Here is a 15,580-nt window from a genome sequence, read left to right on the forward strand (position 1 = left end):
TGTAACAAAATCCTGCAGCAAAACCTGGACAGGAGAATAACAACATCTAAATAAAGACAGAATACAGCATGCAAATAACATATTTTCTTATATGATTTGCCCCCTATGGCATCAGATTCGAATTTCAAGGGCTGCTTTCCATGGGAAAAAAAGGTCTGTCACAGCCTTAATGCCCAGAAGCATTGGCTGAACTAGTTGACTCCTTAAGATCTAGACCTAAGAAAGTGAAGCTCAGTGAAAGAGGTTATTTCCTTTCCTGCTAAACTAATACTTTCCTTCTAAACGATTGTTCTTCTTGATAGATTTCAGTATGATTATGGCTGTTAAGGAAGAGTAGGTTCATATTTAGGCAGTGGCTTTGATTTCTGAATCCATCAGGATGCCAAATTCAAAGTAACATAATGCTTCCAAAATTCTTAACATAAAATGCAGTAACTAGAGCAGGGATGATGTGGTAGAGATGTCAGTGTTCCATTTCATTGATATCTCTTAGCTATAGCCTCTTTATAATCCCCTTTCAGTGATAAGAGAATTTTTTTGCTCTGAATAATGGCTGGATCAATTTTTTCTTTTCTAGATATTCCTCAGTATTCTAATGCTATTTGTAGAAAATAACTAATGTGGAAACAAGATAATTTAGTGGAAAATAATTTCAATACCTTATTTTGTACAGAAAGTGTTGTATAGTTTTAGTTGGAAGTGAATGAATTTAAAATATATATGTATATATAATGGAAGTATATATATATTTCCTGTAAAATATTTATATAAAAGGATATGTGATCCAATAACTTCCAGACATTCAAGCTGGATTTAGAAAAGGCAGAGGAACCATAGATCAAATTGCCAACATCCACTGGATCATAGAAAAACCAAGAGAATTGCACAAAAACATTTACTTCTGCTTCACTGACTACACTAAAGCCTTTGAGTGTATTGTTGTGTGGATCACAACAAACTGTAGAAAATTCTTAGAGATGGGAATACCAGACCACCTGACCTGCCTCCTGAGAAATCTGTATGCAGGTCAAGAAGCAACAATTAGAACTGGACATGGATCAACAGACTGGTTCCAAACTGGGAAAGGAAAAAATCAAGTCTTTGTATAGTCACCCTGTTTATTTAACTTATATGCAGAGTATATCAGGCAAAATGGCAGCCTGGATGAAGCACAAGCTGGAATAAGATTGCCAGGAGAAATATCAATAACTTCAGATATGCAGATGACACCACCCTTATGGCTGAAAGTGAAGAGGAACTAAGGAGCCTCTTGATGAAGGTGAAAGAGGAGAGTGAAAAAGCTGGCTTAAAACTCAGCATTCAGAAATCGAGGATCATGGCATCCATTTCCATCACTTCATGGCAAATAGATATGGAAATAATGGAAACACTGAGAGACTATTTTCTTGGGATCCAAAATCACTGCAGATGGTGACTGCAGCCATGAAATTAAAAGATGCTCCTTGAAAGACAAGCTATGACCAACCTACACAGCATATTAAAAAGCAGAGACATTACTTTGCCGACAAAGGTTCATGTAGTAAAAGCTATGGTTTTTCCACTAGTCATGTATGGGTGAGGGTTGGACAATGAAGGAAACTGAGCGTTGAAAAATTGGTTCTTTTGAACTGTGGTGTTGGAGAAGGCTCTTGAGGGTCACTTGGACTGCAAGGAGATCAAACCAGTGAATCCTAAAGGAAATGAATCCTGAATGTTCATTGTAAGGACTGATGTTGAAGCTGAAGCTCTAATATTTTGGCCACCTGATGCAAAGAGCTGAGAGAATAGAAAAGATCATGATGCTGGGAAAGATCGAAGGCAGGGAGAGAAGGGGAAGACAGAGGATGATATAGTTGAATGGCATCACCGACTTGTTGGACATGAGTTTAAACAAGCTCTGGGAGTTACTGATGGACAGGAATGCCTGGCATGCAGCAGTCCACAGGGTCACAAAAAGTCGGACATGATTAAGCAACCGAACAACAGCAATATATATTTGCTGTAAAAGATTATATTATTGAAAAGAATACCTTTCAATACTTTGTTCTTTTTGAAAGCCTTGCATGCCCCCAACTACAAAAATCATCTACTTGAGGAAATTGAAATTCCTGAAAAGGTATAGATGTTATAATTATAAACATTAATATAGTATGTTAAATCAGCTTACAGTCATTCTTGTTCAGGTTTGCCTTATTTGTTATTTATTTATTTATTAAGCTAATTTTTGCTCTTTATTCTCTGGAGTACATTGGGTTTAATTTTCAAAAGTCTCTCTAAAGCCTAATTTATAAACCCAGTGTTTCATATGTGCATATTGCTACTTAAGGCTGTCAAAATTTAATTGAGCATGAGTTTTAATGGATTTGCAGGAAGAATTATTAAAACATTTGATCTACATTTCATACTTGAAAGGTTAGAAAGATAAAACATTCATTTGGAGATAAATTTATATGAAATAAATTTTAGAGACATTAATTTCATGGTATTTATGGTTTATTGGGGTGATATTTTATCTATTCCTATTGCTAAGCAATGCCAATAGACAATGTGACATTGTTTTAGTAGAAGAGATGAAGGGGAGTTGTATATTTTATAAATTTTATTTACTTGTTAATTTTGAAAATTACCCTACCAGGAATTTTTAATTCTTATTTTTGAATAAAATGCCCATTTTGTCACAATTCATATCAAAGAAAATAGTACTGTTTTTCACCACTACCAAAGAAAAAGGTATTGCATGAGCACTTTGCTTTCACCTTTTTATTGACACTTTATTTTTGGTCTCAGTCTAATTTCTTCTACCTGAGCTGTATTCTAGACTAACTGAACTCAGACACATATTCTTCATCAAAAATAGGGCTTATACTTTCAAAAACTTTAAAACTTGGAATTCTGGATTAGAGAAAGCATTCAGAAAAAAAGGACATTCCAAGGAAATCATTCCAGCTTTTCTCTTAAGATACAGATCTGCTAAACATTATCAGATATACTTTCACTGATCTTAATTTAGAGAAAGATTTCAAATTAAAGATGACTTGCTAGACAGAAGACAATTTGCTTCTAAATTTTATGTGACTTTACAAATTTACTTTATTTCAGAGGAAAATGATTTGTGAAATGTCTACTCTATACCAATTATTTTATATACCAATGCTAAAATATGCCTCATTGGTGTTTTATTAGAAAGCTGTTTGTTAAGTTTTTCTTTGTTAAATATATGCTTAAATACATGAGACCATTTCCTAGAAAACTCATAATTTAGATTTTAGCTAAAATTGAGTTCAGATGAGCTAAAGGATGAGGCTCAATTTGACATTTAGTGGACATTCCTCCTACATCTCTGGAAACAAAGGAAAAGACAAGGGCAATCACTCTGTGGGGCAATTTGCATTGACAGCTAGAAAGCATCTCATAATGGTCATAAAGAGAACTTTAAGAAGCCTAAGTCTGCACCTCTCAAGTGACAAACCCTGGTAGTGCACATCACTCTCATGCAGCTAGAGAAAAAGTAAGTTAGGTTGTACAATTAGCAGTCACACACTCCACTCTAAGCTCCGGCTCCGCAGTCTACCCCAGTCAGCCCTTTCCAATGCCCCTTACCGGTATCCCACTCATCCTCCAGCCCCAGATTTAGCCTCTCAGTTCTTATTGTAGCAGGTGAAACAATGCCCCTTACCGGTACACCACTCATCCTCCAGCCCCAGATTTAGCCTGTCAGTTCTTACTGTAGCAGGTGAAACTGTAAGACAATAGTGTAGACATGCAAGTCTTCCACCTGGTTACAAACACAAAAAGCTGTTGTTTTCACTGACAGTTTCAAAGGACAGGAAAAATGGGGAGCTTGACATATGTAGGAGGCCCTGGAATTGATGACTCTCAGAATGGCTAGCAAGCAGGAATGCCAAACATTTTGAAGAGTTTTCAGAGGTTCTGAGATTTTCTGTCCTTTGGATTTTAGGATAACAACTTAATGTGACTTGTCTCATGAATAGTGGGAACTGGAAGACTCACATTATTTATGTCATGATAAACTGAATAGATAGAGAAAAAGGTTGTAGTTGTAGTAAAATTTGTAAACAATTTTAGCATCATTTCAAGGTAAGCCCTGTTATTTCCTTCCTCAATAAGTGCTCACCCTGTGGTGTTTTCAAACTTCACTATGCCAAAGAATCATTGGGAGAGGAGAGTGAGCAAGAGTTTTTAATTTGCAGATTTCTGAGCCTTGTTCTTGGATTCTGAATCAAGATCAAATTAGTCTGATCTATGAACCAAGAATTTGCTTGCGAAATAAAGAGCAAATCTGGATCCAATTCTACCAGCCTTCGTAGCATACTTTATGAAGCATTGCCCATATCAACATCTGTTGTGTAATGTATAATATGTGTTGCATACCCACAAAAATGTGGGCATCATTTATAGATCACACACTGGTGTCTTCACTGGATTCTTTTCTGTGAAGCTTCATTCAGTAAATATTAGTTGGCCAGTTCCTTAGCAAGACATGGTGTCTACCCACCAATTACTTCATACTATTACATACTATTTCATTCTTTCATGTTTACTAGATGTCTGTACTACAGAAAGGTATACAATGAAACTTTTCACTCCACGAACTTTGTCAATAAGGAGAAATATCACATGATTAAGTGATCATAATAAAACATAGAAATAACTGCCATAAAAGAAGTTAAGATGCAAGACTTTTTTCCAGAAGGAGACTGTTTTCAGCTCTGTGCAGACATAACAGTGGGATATTTTGGGAAAGAATCTGTGGCACTGTTGAAATTTGAGTTAGACCATGAAACCAGTTAGACTCTTGACACCCCCAGGCTAGGGGAGAAAGCTTTGGCAGATGATGTGAAGGTGAAGTGTATGCACTGAGAACCCTGGATTGGATATGTATAGAGAACAACTTTAGATACTGCATAGGGCAACTAAATAACAATATGATTGAAAAGATAAGTAAGAGATCAAGTAAAATAGACTCTAGCTAAAAGACCCCTTGAATTCTAAATGGAGAGTATAATCCTTGTATAGTTAACAAAATGGCACTAAGGTTTAGAGTTGGGAGCAATATTTCAGGATGATGTTCTAGTTAAGTATATAATGGATTGAAAATGAGGAGGTTGGTGTTTAGGAGACCATTGAGACTAGATGAGATTCCAAAGTACCTGAGTTTAAATAAGGAATAAAGGAAAAACGAGGAAGACTTATACAGGTAGCTTTAATAAGTCTTGGTAACTTCTGTACATGGGGAGAGGTAGGATTCAAAGCCGTTTCCAGAATTTCATAGCTAGGTGACTGGAGAGTAGTGATGACACTAACACGAGTAAAAATAGCTGCATCATTGTTACCTGACTGAACGTAAGTCCATTTACCTGCACAAAGTAAAGCCAGTCAGCTGACATACCAGTAAGGTGAAGCATTAATTGCAGGCACCAAGCAAGTAGTATAGGCAGCTAATGCTCAAAAGACCCACATTCCCCGCTGAGTTTCAAGAAAGGGGTTTTAAAGGTAAAGTGAGAGAGAGAGTGGCAGGATACGTGATCAGCTCGTAAACAGTTCTCTGCTTGGTTGACTGTGAAGTGACAGGGGTTAACATCATCGATCCTCAGGCTGCAGCTAATCTGAAGACTACATGCTTGTGCTTATTTAGTTAATTTCTTCCATCTGGTGGGGTTTTTAGACTCTACAGAACAGCTCAGGAATGTACATTAGACACTATCAACTTTGTCCTTCCAGGGGAACTAAAGATTCTGTGACCTCTATATGGCTTCTTTATTGTATAAATTGTTGCCAGGTCTCCTGACCCAACTACTTAAATTTTTTTTTTTTTACTATATATTCACATTCCTTCAGTCATTGATTCTTAAGCCAGCCTTTTATGACTCAGGGGAGACCTGGAAGATTAAAGCTTTTCAACAGACAAGAGTGAGGTTGCAGACATGGTGAGCAGCAGAGAGTCTGTTCTGGGAAGGCCCCATAGGGTCTTAGTTGGTTACATCATCACTCAAACCATCTATTAGATTTCTTTATAAGTATTAGATTTCACTTTTATTTTCAGTGCTTCATCATCCTTCCATTTTTTTTTTTTTTTAATTTTAATTAAAAAAAATTATACATGTGTTCCCCATCCTGAACCCTCCTCCCTCCTCCCTCCCCATACCATCCCTCTGGGTCGTCCCAGTGCACCAGCCCCAAGCATCCAGCATCGTGCATTGAACCTGGACTGGCATCTCGTTTCATACATGACATTTCACATGTTTCAATGCCATTCTCCCAAATCTTCCCACCCTCTCCCTCTCCCACAGAGTCCATAAGCCTGTTCTATACATCAGTGTCTCTTTTGCTGTCTCACATACAGGGTTGTCATTGCCATCTTTCTAAATTCCATATATATGCGTTAGTATACTGTATTGGTGTTTGTCCTTCTGGCTTACTTCACTCTGTATAATAGGCTCCAGTTTCATCCACCTCATTAGAACTGATTCAAATGTATTCTTTTTAATGGCTGAGTAATACTCCATTGTGTATATGTACCACAGCTTTCTTATCCATTCATCTGCTGATGGAGGAAAAAAAGGGGTTGAATACCAGGAGAGGAGTAGCCAGTGAAGAGCTGAGGAGAGGAATGGATATTTATAAGGAAGAGTTACTTAATTTGTTTTCCTGTAGCCTAGCATGTGTGGCACCCCACTCCAGTACTCTTGCCTGGAAAATCCCATGTACGGAGGAGCCTGGTAGGCTGCAGTCCATGGGGTTGCTAAGAGTCGGACACGACTGAGGGACTTCACTTTCACTTTTCACTTTCATGCATTGGAGGAGGAAATGGCAACCCACTCCAGTGTTCTTGCCTGGAGAATCCAAGGGACAGCGGGGCCTGGTGGGCTGCCGTCTATGGAGTTGCACAGAGTCGGACACGACTGAAGCGACTTAGCAGCAGCAGCATGTGCTAAAGGTATATAGCATGTGAAAAACTATATAGCACATTCAAAGTTAATTGTTATTCATTCAAAGTCAATTTTTATCCTTCAGTTCAGTACAGTTCAGTCACTCAGTCGTGTCAGACTCTTTGTGACCACATGGACTGCAGCACGCCAGGCCTCTGTGTCCATCACCAATTCCCTGAGTTTACTCAAACTAATGTCCATTGGGTTGGTGATGCCATCCAACCATCTCATCCTCTGTTGTCCCCTTCTCCTCCCGCCTTCAATCTTCTCAGCATCAGGGTCTTTTCAAATGAGTCAGTTCTTCACATCAGGTGACCAAAGTATTGGAGTTTCAGCTTCAGCATCAGTCCTTCCAATAAATATTCAGGACTGATTTCCTTTAGGATGGATTGCTTGGATCTCCTTGCAGTTCAAGGGAATCTCAAGAGTCTTCTCCAACACCAAAGTTCAAAAGCATCAATTCTACAACACTCAGATTTCTTTAGAGTCCAACTGTCACATCCATGCATGACTACTGGAAAAAACATAGCCTTGACTAGACGGACCTTTGTTGGCAAAGTAATGTCTCTGTATTTTAATATGCTGTCTACATTCGTCATAATTTTTCTTCTAAGGAGCAAGTGTCTTTTAATTTCATGGCTGAAGTCATCACCTGCAGTGATTTTGAGGCCCCCAAAAATAATGTCTCACTGTTTCCACTGTCTCCCCATCTATTTGTTTTGAAGTGATGGGACCAGATGCCATGATCTTAGTTTTCTGAATGTTGAGCTTTAAGCCAACTTTTACTTTCATCATGAGGCTCTTTAGTTCTTCTTCGCTTTCTACCATAAGGGTGGTTTCATCTGTATATCTGAGGTTATTGATATTTCTCCCAGCAATCTTGATTCCAGCTTGTGCTTCATCCAGCCTAGCATTTCTCATGATGTACTACTCTGCGTATAAGTTAAATAAGCAGGGTGACAGTATACAGCCTTGACGTACTCCTTTCCCTATTTGCAACCAATCTGTTGTTGCATGTCTAGTTCTAACTGTTGCTTCCTATTTGGCATATAGTTTTCTCAAGAAGTAGGTCATGTGGTCTGGTATTCCCATCTCTTTAAGAATTTTCCACAATTTGTTCTGATCCACATACTCAAAGGCTTTGGAATAGTCAATAAAGCAGAAATATATGTTTTTCTGAAACTCTTGCTTTTTCAATAATTCAATGGATATTGGTAATTTGATCCCTGGTTCCTCTGCCTTTTCTAAACCCAACTTGAACATCTGGATGTTCATGGTTCACATACTGTTGAAGCCTGGCTAGGAGAATTTTGAGCATTACTTTGCTAGCATGTAAGATGAGTGCAATTGTGTGGCAGTTTGAGCATTCTTTGGCATTGCCTTTCTTTGGGATTGAAATGAAAACTGACCTTTTCCAGTCCTGTGGCCACTGCTGAGTTTTCCAAGTTTGCTGGCATATTGGGTGCAGCACTTTCTCAGCATTATCTTTAAGGATTTGAAATAACTTGTCTGGAATTGTAATCCTTAAAGTAAATCATTTACTAAAGATGGGAATTGTCTAAGAGGAGAATAATAACTTGGCATAATGTTTGATCATGAAATTTAATTTTTATATAATTATTAATCCTGTTATTTCCTATTTATTTAAGGTCCTATGATACTCTTTTTCATTTGTCCAGTACTTCCAAGTGACCTTTTGCAAATGAACTTTTCATTCATTCACATTTTTAATTACATCTTATAGTTCCCTTAGGAGAAGGCAATGGCACCCCACTCCAGTTCTCTTGCCTGGAAAATCCCCTGGGTGGAGGAGCCTGGTGGGCTGCAGTCCATGGGTTCGGTAAGAGTCGGGCACGACTGAGCTACTTCACTTTCCCTTTTCACTTTCATGCATTGGAGAAGGAGATGGCAACCCACTCCAGTGTTCTTGCCTGGAGAATCCCAGGGACAGAGGAGCCTAGTGGGCTGCCGTCTATGGGGTCTCACAAAGTCGGATGTGACTGAAGCGACTTAGCAGCAGTAGCAGCAGCATAGTTCCCTTAAACTATCAAAAATTATCTAATAAACTAATTATTCAAACAAAAAAGGTTGTGTGATACAAATTGAAATGAAAAAGATGATGAATGTCAACTGACATAAAGGAGCAATCATTCTTCAATGTGTTTATATTAGCATGGAAAGCAAAGAGGGGAGAGAGAGAGACACTAATATTCAAACACTTTAAATGAAGTAGCCTAATTTGCTACCTCAGTATAAGAGTTTGAGGAATGGAGTGGTTGTTTCTGTCATAGTTGTTGAAAGCCACTTCATAGTGAGTGTTAACATCTTTCTGGTTGCAAGTGGTATCTTCATATTGTTATATGAATCACATATGATAAACTAGTTTGTCAGTAGATTTTAAAAGCATATTCCTTGTATTTTGTACCTTTGGGGAAAAGGATTAGTTAACTAGGGGACTACATAAGCATTCATAGAGTACATTTTCCCTTGAGAATATAGAAAGAGGCAACCGAGAGTAAGCTGACATTTTGATATTGCAGCTGCTGCTGCTGCTGCTAAGTCACTTCAGTCGTGTCCGACTCTGTGTGACCCCATAAACAGCAGCCCACCAGCCTCCCCAGTCCCTGGGATTCTCCAGGCAAGAGTTCACTTTTTTCCTTGATTCTTCCCTTTTTTTTTTGACACTTGTAAATTACTCAGTGTATTAGTTTCCTAGAGCTGCTGTACCAAAATAATAGAAGTGAGTGACCCAAACAACAGAAATGTATTACTGAACGGTTGTGGAGACTGGAAGTCCAAAAGCAAGATGCCAGCAGAGTGGGTTTCTTCTGAAGGCTCTGCAGGAGAATCTACTCCATCCCTCTCTTAGCTTCTGATGATGCTACCAACCCTTGGCATTACTTGCCTTATGAATGCATCACTCTTATCTCAGACACTATCTTCACATGACATTTTTCTTATGTCTTTGTGCCTTAACCTGGCCATATTCTTATAAAGACACCTGTGGACTGCCAGGCTCCTCTGTACATGGGATTCTCCAGGCAAGAATACTAGAATGGGTTGCCATTTCCTTCTCTAAGGGATCTTCCTGACCCAGCATCTTCATCTCTTACATTTCCTGCATTGGTAGGCAGATTCTTTACCACTAGCACCACCTGGGAAGTGTCACACAATATTGGGGGCTGCAAATCCAAAAATGCATAGTGTAGGCTGGCAGGCTGAAAACTCAAGCAAGATTTCTCCCATAATCTTGAAGCAGAATTTCTTCTTCACTGGCAAACCTCAGTTTTTGTTCTTTAGGTTGAGACCCACTTCAACTACCTAGAGGAATCTCCTTTACTTAAAGTCAGTTGACTTTAAATATGAATCACATCTGCAGAATACCTTCACAGTAACATCTAGACTTCTATTTGACCAAACAACTAGGCACCAATTGATGCATACCCTTGCCAAGTTGACATATAAAATGAACTATCACACTCAACCAAGAGGAGATAATGAAAATAATGGACTAAGAAGAAGGGAGAACATGTGTACTTAAAAATCTCTTTGAACAGAGGATTTGCTGGTTTTACATCTGGATATTTTAATGCTATTTAAATTATTGCCTAATATTTAGATGACGTTATCTAAGTATGCAATATATGCTATATTCATCACTCTGGATATTTTTACTCTTGAGTCTGTTTTATCAACACATGAACTGTTGCTTTCCTGATAATCATCATAAGTTAGACCATCTCTCCTTTCTATATTCTACCTAGAATTGTACTTTTAAAAAATGTATGTGATGCTTCAATATATTTTACATTATTTTAATTGCTAATAGAGTAAGTTTTTATACCAGAATTAGAATGTAATATGTAATGGATAGTTAATACATAAATATATGTTTGATGAATATTCATAACTATATACTCTTTAATAGCCCAGGATTTTATCCACCTACTGTATTTTTTATTCTGGAAATGAAATTTTTGATAAAGACTTGTGATGATAGAATGCACGCTTATCTCTCCATTGCTCTTAGTGATAAGTCTGAATTTCTTAACATGTCTTTTAAGAGCCAGGAAGATCTGACTTCTGCTTTCTATTCAAGCATCATTCTTCACCTTCTGTTCCTGTTTGCTACTCCAGCTTTATTGAACTTCCATTTGTTCCCTGGAAATGACATTTGTTCTTACATCCAGGGGCAAGAACTCACTTTTGTTTTGACCAAACTACTTTCTTCATTACTCAGCCTCTCTGCTCACACCTTTTACATGGTAACTAATCATTTTTTATCTCTTGGGTCTCCTATGCATTCTTTAGGTTTTACTTCTTGTGGAGAGTCTTATGAAAATAGCCAAAAAATATTAGCTAGCCCTGACCTCTGTTCTCAAAATATCTTCTGCATTTTTTGTTGTTGCCCACTTTCTAATAAATAAATTGCCTATATCCTTGTATCTCATCTTCACTGAACTCTAAGCATTATAAGAATAGGGATTATGTCTATTTTATTTACTCATATTCCTCAGCATCTAAAGATGCAGTACAGTATAATATTAGTGGCTGAATATTAAATAGATTAATTGGTATATTATCTTATTATTGTTAACTAATACAGCAAATAGTAGGCTTATGCTCTAACATAAATGTTCCATAAAGATTAAAATATAGAAATATTAAATGTAAAGATAGGATATTATAACAATTTAAGACAGTTTTTCATCAAGGAATTGTGCCTTATACTGTGCTATATGATTAGCCTTTTTATAGTTTTTTGAATGCTAGCCATGCAGAAGTTATTTAACATCTCTGATTTATTGATAATATCAAAGTACACTATAAGATTATTCCGCTATTCTTAAGATTGAGATAATTAACCTGAATTATTTTTGCATTTAATGTGTAAACTTTAAATCACAGTGTTAACTCTCAACAATGCATGAGTGGTTCCTAAATTAACACTTTTTAATAATATAACTTTAATCAAATATTGTGTGTTGAAATTTTGTTCCTAAAATGTTAATTGAATTATTCTTCTAATCACAAAGCAATTATAAATTTCAAACATTTATAAAAGAAGAAACTAATAAATATTAGCTTTAAAAAGAAAAAGTAAATGCCAACAAAAGTGATAGAATTACTTAGCATTTCCTATTATATTTGTTTTCTGATTCTCATTTTTAATAATTAAACATGTATGGCTGTTATACATTAGAACTGTTAACAAAGAACTGCAAGGTGACGGGGCCTGAGTCTTTCTCAGCATCCAGAGCCTATAACTGCTCAGTAACATTTACTAAGATAGGATGGTGTGCTCAGTTGCTCAGTCGTGTCTGACTCTGCCATCCCATGGATTGTAGTCTGGCAGGTTCCTCTATCCATGGGATTTCCCAAGCAAGAATACTGGAGTGGGTTTCCATTTCCTTCTCCAAGGATTAAGAAAGGAAGACCTAGATAATTGCAAATTTGGAAAATAGTTAACTCATTAATTTAAACAGATTGAAAACAATTCTATTTCATTGTTATTTAGTTATCTTTACTTGATGCTTACTTTGCATAACTGTTAATAGAATATCTGAACAAGAGAAAGGTACTGCATTGTCTATGCAAATAGCAGGATTTGCAGATAGAAATGTAACTACTATTGAATGCATTTAAGCTCTCTAAAGTTCATTTTCTTATCTGCAAAATGATAAAAATAAAAGAATGAAATTGCTGCCTTTAAGAGGTGTTCACACAACTCATCATATAAAATATAGTTTAAAGCCTTTTAAAACCACAGTGCTCTATGTGCACTATGTATTTTTATCAAGTTTTGCTTTTCTTCTCTTCTACATGTCATAATATTTAACACAGCATTATCTTATAGGTAAAACAAAAAATTGGAGACAATGTTCATAACAAATGTTTAAACAAGTTATGCTACCTCCAAAATATGTGATGATATGCTTCTGTTAAATAAGGAAGATTTGTATTTACTGCCATAGAAAGATGACATGTTGTTACATCCATGACATATTGTAAAATTAAAAATAAAATTTTAAGCTGGGAAGTATAGATATCAAGCTGTTAACATTTATCCCTTCCCTGAGAATGTAGGTGTCAGGTTCCAGGGAGTTTGTTTTTTCCATGTGTGCTCTGTTTTAATTTTTTAAGCAACAGTATTAGATTGCTTTTGCAGTAAAGATTCAGTTCATCCTTAAAGAGCAAATATGTTTAATGAATTTTGAATTACTATTATATTTGGGGGATTATCAATTATATATGGGAATATTTGGAGACCTATACTGTTCCTCTAGTTTTGTTTATAGACGACAACTTGAGTATGAGATTATATTACCAGTTTACTGCAATATACTAACAGATAAAAGTGCTTCCCGAAGGACAGGCGCCTAAGTATAATGGAAATGTCCAAATGGAAGTTCTTGAAAGTATGCCACTGTTTGGGAGAATTTATATTTTCCTAAGTGAATGTAGATTTTACTTTTCCTATCCTAAAGCTGAAGAATTTGACTTATATCTAGTTACTAATGAAGGTATTTAAATATGGTACTGTATATGCTATTGATCTCTTTAGCACTGAGGAGTATAAAAAGGACAGCACCTTTGAGTTGGTGAATATGAGAAGAGAGCCAATTCCTAATTAAATATTCCCTTGACTCTGTCAATGACAGGAGTGTTCTAAAAGCTGATAAACATTTTGGTTAAGTCTAGGACTTTTATATTCCCGTCTTTATTATGCCAGATGTGTGCTGTCAACTTAAATAATTACTGCTTTCATACTAGGATGTTTGCTGAATTGTATTTTTTGCTTGAAAATATGTTACCACCGAAAAGAACAAACAACCCCCCAAAAAAACTTTTGAGTTCTTCATTTTCACATTAGTGAAATAATATATTTTAAAGTGTCACCTAGTAGCATTTATATAGGGAAGCTTTTGATATGGTACAGATACAGAACCCAGAAACTTGCCAAGAGAAGACCTATTCTGACAATTTTTATCTTAGATAATAAGAAGCATCAAAATATATAGATGTGTTATATATTCATATAAAACTATTCAGACATTTTTGCAGTTACTGCCCTCTGTTTTGGAGAAAGCAATGGCACCCCACTCCAGTACTCGCCTGGGAAATCCCATAGATGGAGAGGCCTGGAAGGCTGTAGTCCATGGGGTTGCTGAGGGTCGGACACGACTGAGCAACTTCACTTTGACTTTTCACTTTCATGCATTGTAGAAGGAAATGGCGACCCACTCCAGTGTTCTTGCCTAGAGTATCCCAGGGACTGGGGAGCCTGGTGGGCTACCGTCTATGGGGTCACACAGAGTCGGACACTACTGAAGTGACTTAGCAGCAGCAGCCCTCTGTTTATTTTATGTTACAAATATTTGTTTACTTTTTTGTGTTTAGTATTTCTAGACTGTTTAAAAATAATAAGCAGGGTTTCATTTTCCTCATTATTTTGACTGACAAGTTTTGCTATTTGTGATTAACATCCCACAAGAATGTGATTGATAAGAGATTACACTCTTCCAGTTTCAAATAACTTTTCAGTTTTAATTTCACCTTTGTAAATGTCAGAATGATTTGAATAGGAGGAAAAAAAAAGGACATACTTAGAAAAAGTACATGTAAATGATGTGTCTTTGTTATTGCTGACTGCTAAATATTAACTGTTGTCTGAAGAAATTAGTACTCAAGTTCACTAATTAATATCCTATTTATATTTCAATCGATAATAATCACTGGCTTAAGATGTTGTTTTAAAAGTATATTAATACAGATGAATAAAAAGGAAATGATTTATTTTTAAGGTCATGAATATCACATATATCTTAGAGTTCATATCAGAGATCATAGCTTACATGGCATTTTATTTCAGAGAGCAGATTATTTACATTACAATAGAATTAAAACACCCAAATTTATTTCCTAAATAAATACCCAAATCTTTTTACCAGTTAGCATTCATAATGTGCGCAACAGCCAAGACTGAAGCTACTTTTTATAGTACATTTGCTGTTAAATATAAACAGAAAAAATGTAACAAAAAAGCATCTAATATGCAAGGATATTAAATCATTTTTAGGGAGGCAAATAAAAATAGTATTTTGCTACATTTTGAACTATTCATATGAAAGTAGAAAAAAACCCATACTGTGAAAACATTCACAAATAACTTAAGCAAAATAAATGATAGAATGACTTAACTTTTTAAGAAAAATAGAAAACATATGAGAGTTTATACTTGCACATAACTTTCTTGGCTCACATATAAAGGAAAAAAGATTTAACAAGTACATATATAGAAGAACATGAACAATGTACATACGATTGTAGAAGTTCAAATCTTATAAACAAAAGATATATAGTTTAAAAAAATCTAGGTTTATCAAGTGAAAACATTATATATCAATATGTATATGTGTATATGCGTGCATACGTGCTAAGTCACTTCAGTAGTGTCTGACCCTGTGACCCCGTGGACTGTAGCCAACCAGCCTCTTCTGTCCATAGAATTCTCCAGGCAAGAATATTGGCGTGGGTTGCCACTCTGTCCTCCAGAGGATGTTCCTGACCCAGGGATCGAACTCACATCTTTTAAGTCTCCTGAACTGGCAAGCTGGTTCTTTACTACT

At 36.3% G+C, this 15,580-nt stretch overlaps 1 protein-coding gene across 39 annotated transcripts in view; it reads left to right on the forward strand.

Moving 5' to 3' along the window:
• Positions 1–15,580, forward strand: part of CCSER1 (coiled-coil serine rich protein 1) — a 1,487,998-nt gene that overhangs the window by 429,286 nt on the left and 1,043,132 nt on the right. The window contains exon 6 of one of the 39 annotated variants that reach the window (XM_086406545.1): positions 1–6,682. This exon is cut by the window's left edge and continues 65,269 nt beyond it. The exons of the other annotated variants lie outside the window; for them this stretch is intronic. The gene's annotated coding sequence lies outside the window, so the exon portion shown is untranslated. Of the gene's footprint in view, positions 6,683–15,580 lie in introns of those variants that run through there. 39 annotated transcript variants of the gene reach the window in all.

This window comes from Bos grunniens, chromosome 6 (genome assembly GCF_055505025.1).
Source record: "Bos grunniens cultivar Pamir isolate PY7600 chromosome 6, Bosgru_T2T1.0, whole genome shotgun sequence".
Lineage (NCBI taxonomy): Eukaryota > Metazoa > Chordata > Mammalia > Artiodactyla > Bovidae > Bos > Bos grunniens.